The sequence below is a fragment of the Pristiophorus japonicus genome, chromosome 1, assembly GCF_044704955.1.
Source record: "Pristiophorus japonicus isolate sPriJap1 chromosome 1, sPriJap1.hap1, whole genome shotgun sequence".
Classification (NCBI taxonomy): Eukaryota; Metazoa; Chordata; class Chondrichthyes; family Pristiophoridae; genus Pristiophorus; species Pristiophorus japonicus.
Window position 1 is genome coordinate 366,476,029 of NC_091977.1, and position 14,537 is coordinate 366,490,565.

The 14,537-nt window shown below is 44.9% G+C and overlaps 1 long non-coding RNA gene across 1 annotated transcript in view; it reads left to right on the plus strand.

Annotated features, from left to right (window-relative positions):
• Positions 1 to 13,134, plus strand: part of LOC139259500 (uncharacterized) — a 59,609-nt gene extending 46,475 nt beyond the window's left edge. Inside the window, exons 2-3 of the long non-coding RNA XR_011592580.1 lie at positions 360 to 509; positions 12,924 to 13,134. This is a non-coding gene — a long non-coding RNA (uncharacterized lncRNA). The remainder of the gene's footprint in view (positions 1 to 359; positions 510 to 12,923) is intronic.
• Positions 13,135 to 14,537: the final 1,403 nt, after the last annotated feature.

Sequence of the window (14,537 nt, forward strand, 5' to 3'; positions counted from 1 at the left end):
CCGCGCCCCCACCTTCCAGCCTCTGTGGTCTTGCCTTGGGACGCGCTGCTTGCTGAGCTGCAAAACACAAATGAGGTTATTAGAGGAGAAGGGGGTGCTAGGGTTACAAGGTGAGTCCAGTGCTACACACAGCATATGCACGACAAAAGCACCACTGCTATCAACATCATCACAGACATCACATTTCATGACCATCAACACATTCTGCATTGCAATGATTCTCATGAGGCCATCATTATTTATAGGACAATTTTAGAAATCATCTATCATGCATTATTGTTTGGATATGAGTGGGTGTATCATCTATTAACTTTACATCACGCAATGGTGTATACTTTACTCACGTGGCATCACTTCAGGGTCTGCAGATGTGTCCGTGGCTGTCCGGGGGTGCCTCCCCATGAGACCGAGCACCGCTCTTCCATGTCATCGATGTCGTCTGGGACTGGTGGCCCCCCAACCGTTCGCCTCTGTTTGGACCTATTCATCGAGAGCTTCTTCTGTAAAAGGTAACAGGGCGACATGGCATGAGATCATTGCATGATATCATTGCTCGTTACTGTCACAGAGACTGATACAAGACATAACCGACATATGTAATCATGATTATTATGATAATTATCATTCTTCACCTAAAGACGTGCACCGTGACCGCAGGCTTTGAGTACAATATTCACGGTAAATTGAAAGACCTCACATCTGATGATAGTCACATGACTCTTACAAATCAAATTATATAATTACATAAGTACATGTAAATAAATGTAATACTTATTCTTGCAGATCCGACAAGGTCGTTCCATCGCTTGCAGCATTGGTTGCCCTCACGCACCTCTTTGCTCGCCGACGAGACCACCTTTGCTATCTCAGCCCATATCTTCTGGTAGGCCTTTGGGATGGGCTTCCCATGCCCTCCCTGTGTCAAATCACCCCAGCATGACTGGATCTCCTGCATGAGGGAGCCATTAGCCTCGTCCGAGAACCTCCTCGCTCTTTTGTGTCCTCCAATGTGTTTCTTTCCCAGCTCAATGCTCTCGCCAGCATCAGTCTCCACAGCGTGCTGAGTCGCCTCCTCCTCTCCGTCCATTATAGGCACCAAATTCGGGAAAATATCTGGCTGGTGACAGCTAAGTTTTTTTGGCCCAATTTGCTCTAAAGCTCTAAACTCTCCCTCCTTCCTCCCAAACAGCCATACTACACCCACACATGCCTTCACTCCCTCTCAGCTCCCCCTCTCTCTGTCTCCTCCTATTCACATGTAATGATGACCCTTGACCCCCTGATTCGCGGGAATTGAGAGTTGCCATGCCGTAACTAAGAACAGCGACACTTTACGGCAGAAGGTCAGAGGGATTTAACACTAACGCCCATTTCATATCATTCGCGGTAACGCCCAATTTTTAAAATGGAGACTACGGACTTTGAAAATGGGTGACAAGCCGGTGATCTGAAAACTCATTTTTACCTCCCACATTGGAAAAATGCCCATTTTTCGCATTTTAAAGTGTAAAATCAAGCCCATATTGTTTCATGGGGGCTGTGTTGGCACTGGACCTCGCACTCCGACATCACCGTTGGAGGCAACTTAGGCAGAGAGAAAGGCAGCAAAATGTGGCCAGAGGGAGGAGAGCCAACAGGGCTGTCAACAGGAGGCCTCACCCTCCCAGGGTATTCTGGCAGCAGTTCTCCGACATCAATTTCACTGAGGAACAGTGTGAACAAAGGCTGCACTACAAAAAGGATGCGGTCACAGAATTCTGCCACCTCCTGCAGCCACACCAACAGCCTCAGATCAGGTGGGGACAGCTTTCTCAGTGGCAGTTAGGGTCACCATCTTGCTCAATTTCAATGCCAGTGAATCCTTCCAGTGTGCAACAGAAGACATCTTCGATATCTCCCAATTTGCCGTCCATTGCTCCATCCACAAGGTCACAGATGATCTCTACATAAGGAGAAGGGATTACATTTCCATTCCCATGACCATAGAGAAGAGTCTGGAGCATGCATGTGGCTTCGTCAGGATAGCAGGCTTCCCTATGGTGCAGGGTGCCATTGACATCGCATAACAATCCTGAGGCATTCTGTAGCCACAAAGGCTATCACTCGCTGAACGTGCAGTTGGTGTGTGACCCCACACACCGAATCCTCACCGTCAATGCCCACTATCCTGGCAGCAGCCCCAAACGGGTGGTGACTGAATTTCTCCCCCGCTGATATATGGGAATTCTGAGGAGCACAACTGTCCACAAACTTATGACAATGACCATATTTGGTGGTCAATGGTTTTATCACTAAAAGGCCAAAATAGCCAAAGTAGACTCGATGAGATAGAGTTACCACTTTGGATGCAATCGTGATCCAGGTGCAAATTGCGCTAAAATGCTTCTAGTTTTCAGAAGTGTTTTACTCAAACTCATTTGCATATTACCAAACATAAAAACTGGGAAATTGGAGCCATCAATGCTGGCCGATTTAAGGTTGATTTGGTAGAAAAATTAGCAGCCAGCTCACTTCCGCCAGCTTCCATTTTGGGCAGGTGGGCAGCGCTGCGTGCGCTCACTTCCCATATTTAAAGGATCCAGATTGTGACATCAATTGGCGTGCAATGCCTAAATTGAAACACGCCCCTCTCCTATCCCCCATTTACTGGTGTCCCTCCCCTATCCCCCATTTACTGGTGCCCTGTATAGCTGTAGCAAGACTTGCCTGCTTTTAAACTCCAACCCCTTTGCAATAAAGGCCAAGATACCTTTGGCCTTCCTGATCACTTGCTGCACCGACATACAATCCTTTTATGTTTCATGCACAAGTATCCCCAGGTCCCGCTGCACTGCAGTACTTTGCAATCTTTCTCCATTTAAATAATAACTTGGTCTTTGATTTTTTTCTGCCGAAGTGCATGACCTCACACTTTCCAACATTATACTCCATCTGCCAAATTTTTGCCCACTCACTTAGCCTTTCTATGTCCTTTTGCAGATTTGTTGTGTCTTCCTCACACATTGCTGTTTGAAGTGTAGTCACTGTTGCAATGCAGGAAATGTGGCAGCCAATTTGCAAATAGCTCCCAAACAGCAATTAAATAAATGACCAGATTATTTGTTTTCTGGCCATCCTAGACTGGGTGATGTGTAATGAGAAAGGACTAATTAGCAATCTTGTTGTTACGAGGCCCCTTGGGAAGAGTGACCATAATATGGTAGAATTCTTTATTTAGATGGAGAGTGACACAGTTAATTCAGAGACTAAGGTCCTGAACTTAAGGAAAGGTAACTTTGATGGTATGAGACGTGAATTGGCTAGAATAGACCAGCGAATGATAATTAAAGGGTTGACAGTGGATAGGCAATGGCAAACATTTAAAGATCACGTGAACTTCAACAATTGTGTTGTGTATGGAGAAAGAGTCAGACTGAACACTGTGAGCTCAAAGTAAAGTGTAACCTTAGTCTTTTATTGCAGGTCTCCAGAGTGCCTCTTTAACCTGTGAAGCCTTCTTAAATATCTGTGTTTGCAAGGGATTATGGGTCCCTTGGGACTCTGGGGAATGAGTCATCTGATAGCTGTACAGCATAAATACATGTCCACATATATAACAACATTCCCCTCCAAAGTTAATAGTGTAACTATTTACAATGTGAGTCGATCTGGGGCCCTTCTTGCCCTGGTTGATCGTCTCGGTGTGAAAGCTGGTGTTGTTGAATCATTTGTTGGGCCCTCGCTGGGCTGCTGTGCAGCTGGCCTTGCTGGGCTGCCTGGTGTGTTGGGCCCTGCAGGCTGTTGTGGATGATTGGTTCTGCTTCATGGTCAACCGTGGTGTCGGTTGCCACTGGTGTGTCTGTTGGGGGATCAAAAAAGGTAGGGTCCAAGATGGGTTGCTCAGAGTAGTCCGTGAATCTGAGTTTGATTTGGTCCAAGTGTTTCCGGTGAATGAGTCCATTTGAAAGTTTGACTCGAAACACTCTGCTCTCCTCTTTGGACATGAGAGTGCAGGGAAGCCACTTGGGACCTTGTCCATAATTTAATACAAATACAGGATCATTGACTTCAACCTCGCGCGACACATTTGCCCTATCGTGGTATGCACGTTGATGAAGCCGCCTGCTCTCTATCTGTTCATGTAGATCAGGGTGAACTAACGAGAGCCTTGTCTTAAGTGCTATTTTCATGAGCAGCTCAGCAGGTGGGATCCCAGTGAGTGAGTGTGGTCTCGCTCGGTAGCTAAGCAGGACTCGGGATAGGTGATTCTGCAGTGAGCCTTGCTTGATGGTTTGCACTGCTCTCTCTGCCTGACCATTGGACACTGGTTTAAACGGGGAAGATGTGACATATTGATCTCAGCACTGGTAAAACATGGCCTGTTGTTGCTCACCAGGACATCAGGTAGGCTATGTGTGGCAAACATGGCCTGCAGGCTTTCAGTAGGAGCAGTGGACGTGCTAGCCGACATTATCTCACATTCAATCCACTTGGAGTACACGTCTACAAAGAGTAGGAGTAAATGGGTACTTTTCAGAATGGCAGGCAGTGACTAGTGGGGTACCGCAAGGTTCTGTGCTGGGGCCCCAGCTGTTTACATTGTACATTAATGATTTAGACGAGGGGATTAAATGCAGTATCTCCAAATTTGCGGATGACACTAAGTTGGGTGGCAGTGTGAGCTGCGAGGAGGATGCTATTAGGCTGCAGAGTGACTTGGATAGGTGAGGTGAGTGGGCAAATGCATGGCAGATGAAGTATAATGTGGATAAATGTGAGGTTATCCACTTTGGTGGTAAAAACAGAGAGACAGACTTTTATCTGAATGGTGACAGATTAGGAAAAGGGAAGGTGCAACGAGACCTGGGTGTCATGGTACATCAGTCATTGAAGGTTGGCATGCAGGTAAAGCAGGCGGTTAAGAAAGCAAATGGCATGTTGGCCTTCATAGCGAGGGGATTTGAGTACAGGGGCAGGGAGGTGTTGCTACAGTTGTACAGGGCCTTGGTGAGGCCACACCTGGAGTATTGTGTACAGTTTTGGTCTCCTAACTTGAGGAAGGACATTCTTGCTAGGGAGTGCAGCGAAGATTCACCAGACTGATTCCCGGGATGGTGGGACTGACCTATCAAGAAAGACTGGATCAACTGGGCTTGTATTCACTGGAGTTCAGAAGAATGAGAGGGGACCTCATAGAAACGTTTAAAATTCTGACAGGTTTAGAGAGGTTAGATGCAGGAAGAATGTTCCCAATGTTGGGGAAGTCCAGAACCAGGGGTCACAGTCTGAGGATAAGGGGTAAGCCATTTAGGACTGAGATGAGGAGAAACTTCTTCACCCAGAGAGTGGTGAACCTGTGGAATTCTCTACCACAGAAAGTAGTTGAGGCCAATTCACTAAATATATTCAAAAGGGAGTTAGATATAGTCCTTACTACTCGGGGGATCAAGGGGTATGGCGAGAAAGCAGGAAGGGGCTACTGAAGTTTCATGTTCAGCCATGAACTCATTGAATGGCGGTGCAGGCTAGAAGGGCTGAATGGCCTGCTTCTGCACCTATTTTCTATGTTTCTTTGTTTCTACAACCACAAGGAACATTTTACCCAAGAACAGGCCTGCATAGTCGACGTGTACACTAGACCACGGTTTGGAGGGCCAAGACCATAAACTTAGCGGCGCCTCCCTGGGTAAATTGCTTAACTGTGAGCATGTATTACATCTGTGAACGCAGGACTCTAAGTCCGCATCGATACCGGGCCACCACACGTGGGATGTGGCTATCGCTTTCATCATTACGGTCCCTGGGTGGGTACTGTGGAGGTCATTAATGAAGGTGTCTCTGCCCTTCTTGTAGACTACTACTCAATTGCCCCACAGAAGGCAGTCTGCCTGTATAGACATTTCATCTTTGCGCTGCTGGAATGGCTTTATCTCTTCCTGCATTTCCACTGGGACACTGGATGAACTCCCATGAAGCACATTGCTTTTGACTAGAGATAATAACGGGTCCTGGCTTCTCCAGGTTTTGATCTGCCGGGCAGTGACGGGTGATTGCTCACTCTCAAATACATCCATAACCATTGCTAGATCTGCGGGCGGTGCCATTTCCACCCCTGTGGTGAGCAATGGCAGCCTACTGAGAGAATCGTTTGTTCTCTGCCTGGCCTGTGGCGGATGGCATCGTTGTATATGGTAACGTGAGCACCCATCTCTGGATGTGGGCCAATGCGTTGGTATTTATCCCTTTACTCTCGGAAAACAGGGATAGAAGTGGCTTATGGTCAGTTTCCAATTCGAATTTTAGCCCAAGCAGGTATTGATGCATTTTCTTTACCCCATAGACACATGCTAATGCTTCTTTTTCAATCATGCTGTAGGCTCTCTCGGCCTTAGACAGACTCCTGGATGCATAAGCAACCGGTTGCAGTTTCCTGAAATCATTAGCTTGTTGCAATACACATCCGACGCCATATGACAACGCATCATATGTTAGTACCAAACGCTTACATGGATCATACAACATAAGCAATTTGAGCATGACAATTTTCTCGCTTTTACAAAGGCATTTCCTTGGCTTTTGCCCCAAACCCATTCGCCCCCTTTTCGTAGTAAGACATGTAGTGGTTCCAGCAGGGTGCTGAGACCCGGTAAGAAGTTACCAAAGTAGGTCAAGAGTCCCAGAAACGACCGCAGCTCCACCATGTTTTGTGGCCTCGGTGCATTCTCGATTGTCTCCATCTTCGCGTTGGTGGGCCTGATGCCGAGCACCGCAATCCTCCCTCCAAGGAACCCCACTTCAGGCACCAGGAAAATGCACTTTGAGCGTTTTAACCTGAGCCCCACGCGGTTGAGTCGATTAAGAACCTTCTCCAGTTTCTGCAGGTGCTCGACTGTGTTCGGAGCTGTGACCAAGATGTCGTCCTGGAAGACCATGGTTTGCGGGACCGACTTCAGTAAACTTTCCATGTATCTCTAGAATATCGCCGCCACTGATCGAATTCCAAATGGGCATCTGTTATAAACAAAAAGACCTTTGTGCGTGTTGATGCAGGTGAGGGCCTTCCATGGTTCCTCCAGTTCCTGCGTCATATAGGCTGAAGTCAGATCCAGCTTCATGAACGTCTTTCCTCCCGCCAGCATTGCAAAGAGGTCGTCGGCTTTTGGTAGTGGGTAGTAATCCTGCAGGGAGAAATGATTAATAGTTACTTTGTAATCGCCACAGATTCTGACGGTGCTGTCTCCCTTGAGGACTGGGACAATAGGACTGGCCCACTCGATGAACTCGATCGGTGGAATGATGCCCTCTTGCTGCAGCCGGTCTGGCTCGATCTCGACCCTTTCTCTCATAATGTACGGTACTGCTCTCACCTTGTGATGGATGGGTCACGCCCCCGGAATTAGGTGGATCTGTACTTTTGCTCTTTGGAATTTCCCGATGCCTGGTTCGAACAGCGAAATAAATTTGTTTAAGACCTGGGCATGCGAAGTGACGTCAGCGGGTGTTAGTGCTCGGATGTCGTCCCAGTTCCAGAGTACCTTTCCCAACCAGCTCCTGCTGAGCAGCGTGGGACCATCGCCCGGTACTACCCAGAGTGGTAGCTAATGCACCGCTCCATTGTAGGAGACCTTTATGGTAGCACTGCCGATTCGAAAACAGCATCACTTTGTTCACAGTACTTGCAGCAGCACTTGTGTACTGAGAGATTTGCTTCATATTGTCACTGGTGGCAATGAACGCCTGGGCTATCACTATGGCCTTACTTAAGGATGCTGTTTTAGAATTGTAATGTACAGGGCAGGTCACACATACCTGCAGCTACACGCCCGCAGATGTCTCAGAGTCCACCATCAAAGTTGATGAATGCAAGGCCACTAACATCTTGTTGGCGCTGCGGGGGTGATCATTGTTTCCATTCATGCCGATTCAAAGGATACATTTGCAAAGGCTGTGGAACAATGGGACACATCCAATGAGTGTGCAGGTGAGCTGCTAAGCCTGGTAAACCTGCAAACCACCACATTGCAGAGGAGGACAGATCCATGGAGGATCACTACGAACCAGAGCCTCAGATAGAGGAGGCAGAGCTATATGGGGTGCACACATTCACCACGAATTGTCCCTCTACAGTCAAAAGCTTGCGAAATATGGTTTTGTGACCAATGCCAAGTACGAAAAAGTCTCTGAGCATCTGCTCCAAATATCCTTCAAATTCGCAATGTCCTTCAAGGCGTCTCAGCTCGGCGACATAACTCGCCACTTCCTGCCTTCAGATCTTTTGTAGGTGTAAAAATCGGTACCTCGCCATCAGAACGCTTTCCTTCAGGTTCAAATGATCTCGGACCAGTGTGCACAATTCGTTGTTCGATTTCTCTGTGGATTTCACTGGAGTGACCAGATTCTTCTTGAGGCCATACGTTGGTGCCCCACAGATGGTGAGGAGGATCGCTTTACATTTGGCAGTGTTCTCTTCACCATCTAGCTCGTTGGCCACGAAGTATTGGTTGAGTTGCTTCACAAAAGATTCCCAATCATCTCCCTCTGAAAATTTCTCCAGGATGCCCACTGTTCTCTGCATCTTTGGGTTCACTATCTGTATCTCATCGCCAGTTGTTGTATATGGAGAAAGAGTCAGACTGAACACTGTGAGCTCAAAGCAAAGTGTGACCTTAGTCTGTTATTGCAGGTCTGCAGAGTGCCTGTCCAAGCTGTGAAGCCTTCTTAAAAACCTATGCTCCCAAGGAATTATAGGATCCCTTGGAACTCCGAGGAATGAGTCCTCTGATGGCTGTACAGAGTAAATACAAGTCTACATATCTAACAAATTGCACATCCCTGTCTGGAGTAAAAATAAAATGGGAAAGGTGGCTCAACCATGGCAAACAAGGGAAATTATGGATCGCGTTAATTCCAAGGAAGAGGCATATAAATTGGCCAGAAATATCAGAAAACCTGAGGACTGGGAGAAATTTAGAATTCAGCAGAGGAGGACAAAGGGTTTAATTAGGAGGGGGGAAATAGAGTATGAGAGAAAGCTTGCTGGGAACATAAAAGCTAACTGCAAAAGCTTCTGTAGATATGTGAAGAGAAAAAGATTTTTGAAGACAAACGTAGGTCCCTTGCAGTCAGAATAAGGTTGATTTATAATGGGGAACAAATAAATGGCAGACCAATTGAACAAATACTTTGGTTCTGTCTTCACGAATTAAGATACAAATAACCTTTCCGAAACACTAGGGGACCAAGGGTCTAGCGAGAAGGAGTAACTGAAGGAAATCCTTATTAGTCAGGAAATTGTGTTAGGGAAATTGTTGGGATTGAAGGCCAATAAATCCCCAGCGATTGACAGTCTGCATCCCAGGAAGTGGCCCCAGAAATAGCGGATGCATTGGTGATCACTTTCTAACAGTCGATCGAATCTGGATCAGTTCCTATGGACTGGAAGATAGCTAATGTAACACCACTTTTATAAAATGGGAGGGAGAAAAAATACAGGAAATTATAGCCCAATTAGCCTGACATCATTGTGGGGAAAATGTTGGAAGCAATTATAAAGATGAAATAGCAGCGCATTTGGAAAACAGTGACAGGATCGGTCCAAGTTAGCATGGAGTTATAAAAGGGAAATCATGCTTGACAAATCTTCTAGAATTTTCTGAGGATGTAACCAGTAGAGTGGACAAGGGAGAAGCAGTGGATGTGGTGTATTTGGACTTTCAAAAGGCTTTTGACACGGTCCCACACAAGAGATTGGTGTGCAAAATTAAAACACATGTTATTGGGAATAATGTATTGACGTGGATAGAGAACTGCTTGGCAGACAGGAAGCAGAGAGTAGCGATAAACGGGTCCTTACAATATACATTAATGATTTAGATGAAGGAATTGAGTGTAATATCTCCAAGTTTGCAGATGACACTAAGCTGAGTAATGGTGTGAGCTGTGCGGAGAATGCTCAGAGGCTGCAGGATGACTTGGACAGGTTAGGTGAGTGGGCAAATGCATGGCAGATGCAGTATAATGTGGATAAATGTGAGGTTATCCACTTTGGTGGCAAAAACAGGAAGGCAGAATATTATCTGATTAGGAAAAGGGGAGGTGCAACGAGACCTGGGTGTCATGGTACATCAGTCATTGAAAGATCGCATGCAGGTACAGCAGGCGGTGAAGAAGGCAAATGGCATGTTGGCCTTCATAGCTAGGGGATTTGAGTTGGAGCAGGGAGGTCTTGTTGCAGTTGTACTGGACCTTGGTGATGCCTCACCTAGAATGTTGTGTTCAGTTTTTGTCTCCTAATCTGAGGAAGGACGTTCTTGCTATTGAGGGAGTACAGCGATGGTTCACCAGAGTGATTCCCGGGATAGCAGGACTGACCTATGAGGAGAGACTGGGCCTGTATTCACGGGAGTTTAGAAGAATGAGAGTGGATCTCATAGAAACCTATAAAATTCTGATGGGACTGGACAGATTAAATGCAGGAAGAATGTTCCCAATGCTGGGGAAGTCCAGAACCAGCGGTCACAGACAAAGGATAAGGAGTCAGCCATTTAGGACCGAGATGAGGAGAAGCTTCTTCACTCAGAGAGATGTTAACCTGTGGAATTCTCTACCCCAGAGAGTTGTTGATGCCAGTTCGTTAGATATATTCAAGAGGGAGTTAGATGTGGCCCTGACGGCTAAAGGGATCAAGGGGTATGGAGAAAAAGCAGGAAAGGGGTACTGAGATGAATGATCAGCCATGATCTTATTGAATGGTGGTGCAGGCTCGAAGGGCCGAATGGCCTACTCCTGCACCTATTTTCTGTGTTTCTATGTTTCTATGTTTTAATGATATTGATTGAGGGAGTAAATATTGTCCAGGATACTGGGAGAACTCGGTTCCAGCTCTATTGAGGTGCAACCTGTCAACCTTCAACTGCTCCCTCCTGCCCCAGAATTGGTCCCAATGCCCTAGGAATCTGAAACTCTCCATCCTGCATCATTTCTCCATCCATGTGTTTTCCTGTTTATCCTGCACTTCCTATACTCACTAGCATGTGGCACTGGGAGTAAATCCAGAGATTATTAACTTTGAGGTCTTGCTTTTTCACTTCCTCCTTAGCTCCTGAAACTCAGACTTCACAATCTCAAACCTTTTCCTTCATGTGCCAACGTTTCCCCCCTCAAAATGTTCTGCACGCTTTTAGTGATACTTTTTATCCTGGCACCAGGGAGGCAACACACCATATAGGACTCACGTTGGGATACAGTCTATCCCCCTGAACATGGAACATGGGCTTCAGGAAATTCTCAGCCTCCCATAGGCACTGCAGTGACTCCAGCCACTCCTCAGAAACCCTAAGCTCAAGCTCAAGCAACTGGAGGCATTTCCTGCACACGTGGTTAACCAGGACACATAAAGCATCCTGGAGTTCTCACATGGCACAGGAATTGAAGGCAACAGTTCTCAGCTATCCCATCATTTTGCTTAAAAAATAAGGTCGAATTAATTACTCTGATTGTTTTTATATGTTTGCTGTTGCTTCTTGGTTTAAAGCACAAAGCACCTCCTCCAGCTCTGCATCAAATTCCCCGTCTCACCAAATTCCTGTTGCCACTCTGTTTACAGGCTGTTTCGTTTAGCAGGTACTCCCAGCTATGTGTAGCAGATATCCCTCTAATATATACCTAACTCGGTATATATTTAGTGCTGTGTGATTTTTTATGTCCACCTGAGAGTGTAGACAGGGCCTCGATTTAATGTCTATTTGAAAGATGGCACCTCCAACTGACCAGCATGTCCTCATTACTGTGTCATCCTTCATAATATGCTCAAGGCTCTGGAATAGAACTTAAACCCATAACCTTCTGACTCCGAGGCATGTGTGCGACCACTATAGCTGACACCTTATGCAATTAAATTTAAAATATGCAATAATGGCATAGAATGAGCAGAATAGACTTAATGCAGGGCAACTTAGAATGAGATTGGGAAGTGACAGTAATGCTTTCAATGTCTAGACAGCAAGTTATAAAAGCAAACACGATGGTGTGATATATAGCCAGGTCTGTAGAGTACATTTCAGCAGAGTTTATTTGGTACTGCTTGCAATGCGCTGGTAAGACCACATTTGGAGTATAATTCTGGGCGTCATGCTGCAGAAAAAAATCACAAGCGTTAAAACAGATACAGAAAAAACAACAAATATGATCCCAATTGTAAAAGGGATGCGCTGTGGGCAATTTAGAGAAATTTAGGATTTGTAGTTTAGAGGAAAACAGTTCATAAAATATGAAATAAAATATAAAATATTTATTGACATTGTTAAATTTAATCCAGAATACTACTTCAAAATGAGTGAAAAGTTTAGAACAGATACTTCAAAGAGCTTCTTACTCAAAGGGTGATAAATGTTTGAAATAATGTGCCAATGCAGACGTTTGAGACAAATACATTAGGGAAAATCAAATGGAGTTGAATGATGTGAAAGAAGAGTCAGTACTTAGGGAATGAACATTGATGGACTGAACGGTCCTTACTCATTCATGACTGTACTCATGTTCTTATGTCATGAACTCTATTCCCCATCTTGACACTCCCTCACTGGCTTTGTCTCATCAGCAAGTTCTTCCAGCCAATTTCAACATTATCTTTTTTGCTTTTTATATTGCTACAGCAATGAGATTATGGCTCACATTTTCTTTTATTTAGAAATAATTATCAAAGTTCACCCACTTTTGTTTATGTCACCTTAGGTTCACCCGGATCTCCGTCCATTGGATTTATGCCTCACAAATAATTGTGCCCAGCAGAAACTGTCCAATTAGCATGTGCTACTTATTTACACATTTCTCAAGCAATTATTGATCTGCTTACTCATTAGAAGTTGCAAATAGGCTGTAAAAGAGTTGTGCAGTAAAAAAATTAGAATACACAGCTCATAGCATCTCTCTCTACTTTTTGGTAGGATATATGATCAAGGTGAACCTTTTTGGACCTGAGGACAACCCACTAATCAACTGCCTGAGGAAATCACTGATGGTTCAGAAATCCAAAGGATATGGGAGGATGTTAGAAAGAAGCATCGTAACTTGTAGATAGCAACCAATGTGATGTTGAAAAGGAACTGCACATGCAGCAGCCTTTACTAAGCACGTATTTAATCTGATAAATAAAGATAAGCATTACTCTTGGAAGCCATACTTAACATTGTATTGAATTACATCGAAATTACAACACAGAAATGGGCTGTTTGGTCAAAGTCTATGTTGCTGTTTATCCTGTACACAAACAGTAGTCCTAATCATATGTTCCTTCCCTGCTTCTATATTGATTCATTCCCTTTTCCTACAACCATCTTTTTAACCTGTTTTTAACTGTTGACATGACCTCAGCTTCAGTTAGCTCCATTACGGCATCCCACATCCTTACAAAACCCTATGTAAATGGATTCTCCTGCTCTCTGTCCTAAATCTCGAACATTTGTATCTATGTCCCCTATATCCCTCAATCGCTAGAAGTAGTCTGCCTGGTAAATTCCTCAGACCTGCCCATACTCTGCAGCCGTCACTTTGCCTGCAGTGCGGCGAAAACCTGTTTACACGCATAAGCGGAGTTTCGCACTTGTGGCAAAATAACGCCAATGGAGTGGGAGCAGTTCCAAGGAATTTCATGGCCTGTGTTTATATCTTTTTGTCCCATCCCATTAGAATTTCAAACACTCAAATCATTTCATAATTTCAATTATTCTGCTAAAAATTCCCAGTTTTTCAAATCTTCCTCATACCAGCTGGCATTCTAGTGAATCTGTGCAGTACCCTTTCTGTGGCCTTAACATCCTTCTTATATTTTGGAGCCCAAAACTGCACATAATACTCCAACTGCGGTCTTAACAAGGTTTAATATAAATTCAACATTACACTTCAAATATTATATTCCCAAGCTCTTGTCATAAAGCCTAGTATTCTATTAGCTTTTTATGGTCTTATCCACTTGAGATGCTGCTCTTAATGTCTTGCGAGTCTGATCACGAAGTCACTCTGCTCTTCACCATTCCGAGTATAATTATTACTTTTTTTAACCAAATCGTACCATATACTGACATTGAATTCTATCTGTCACTTTATTATCCATTCCACCATCTTATCCCCTTGCGGCTTCTTTTCTTCCTCAGAATTATTTACTATGCCTTCTATTTTAATCTTGTTTCCAAAATTGGATATTGCTATCTCTAGCCCTATATCCAAATTATTGATATACATATAAACAGAAGTAGTCCCAGCAGAGAACACTGTACGATACCACTACAATAACTTTGAGGAATTATCCTTCACTACTACTCTGTTTCCTCCCTTCTAACCTGCCCATACTCTGCAGCCGTCACTTTGCTGTGGTGGCAGTGCGGCGAAAACCCACTTAACACGTAAACGGAGTTTCTGCTGCATTTGTTGTAATCCACTTTGCTATACTCCTTGTAATTCGATAGGGGAAAAAATTGGCCTCCTTTGTGCCTCCTGTTAGTGCCTCCAGGGACGATAACTAGGCACTACCGGCTCTGCAATCGGGTGCGGAGAGAGTACCG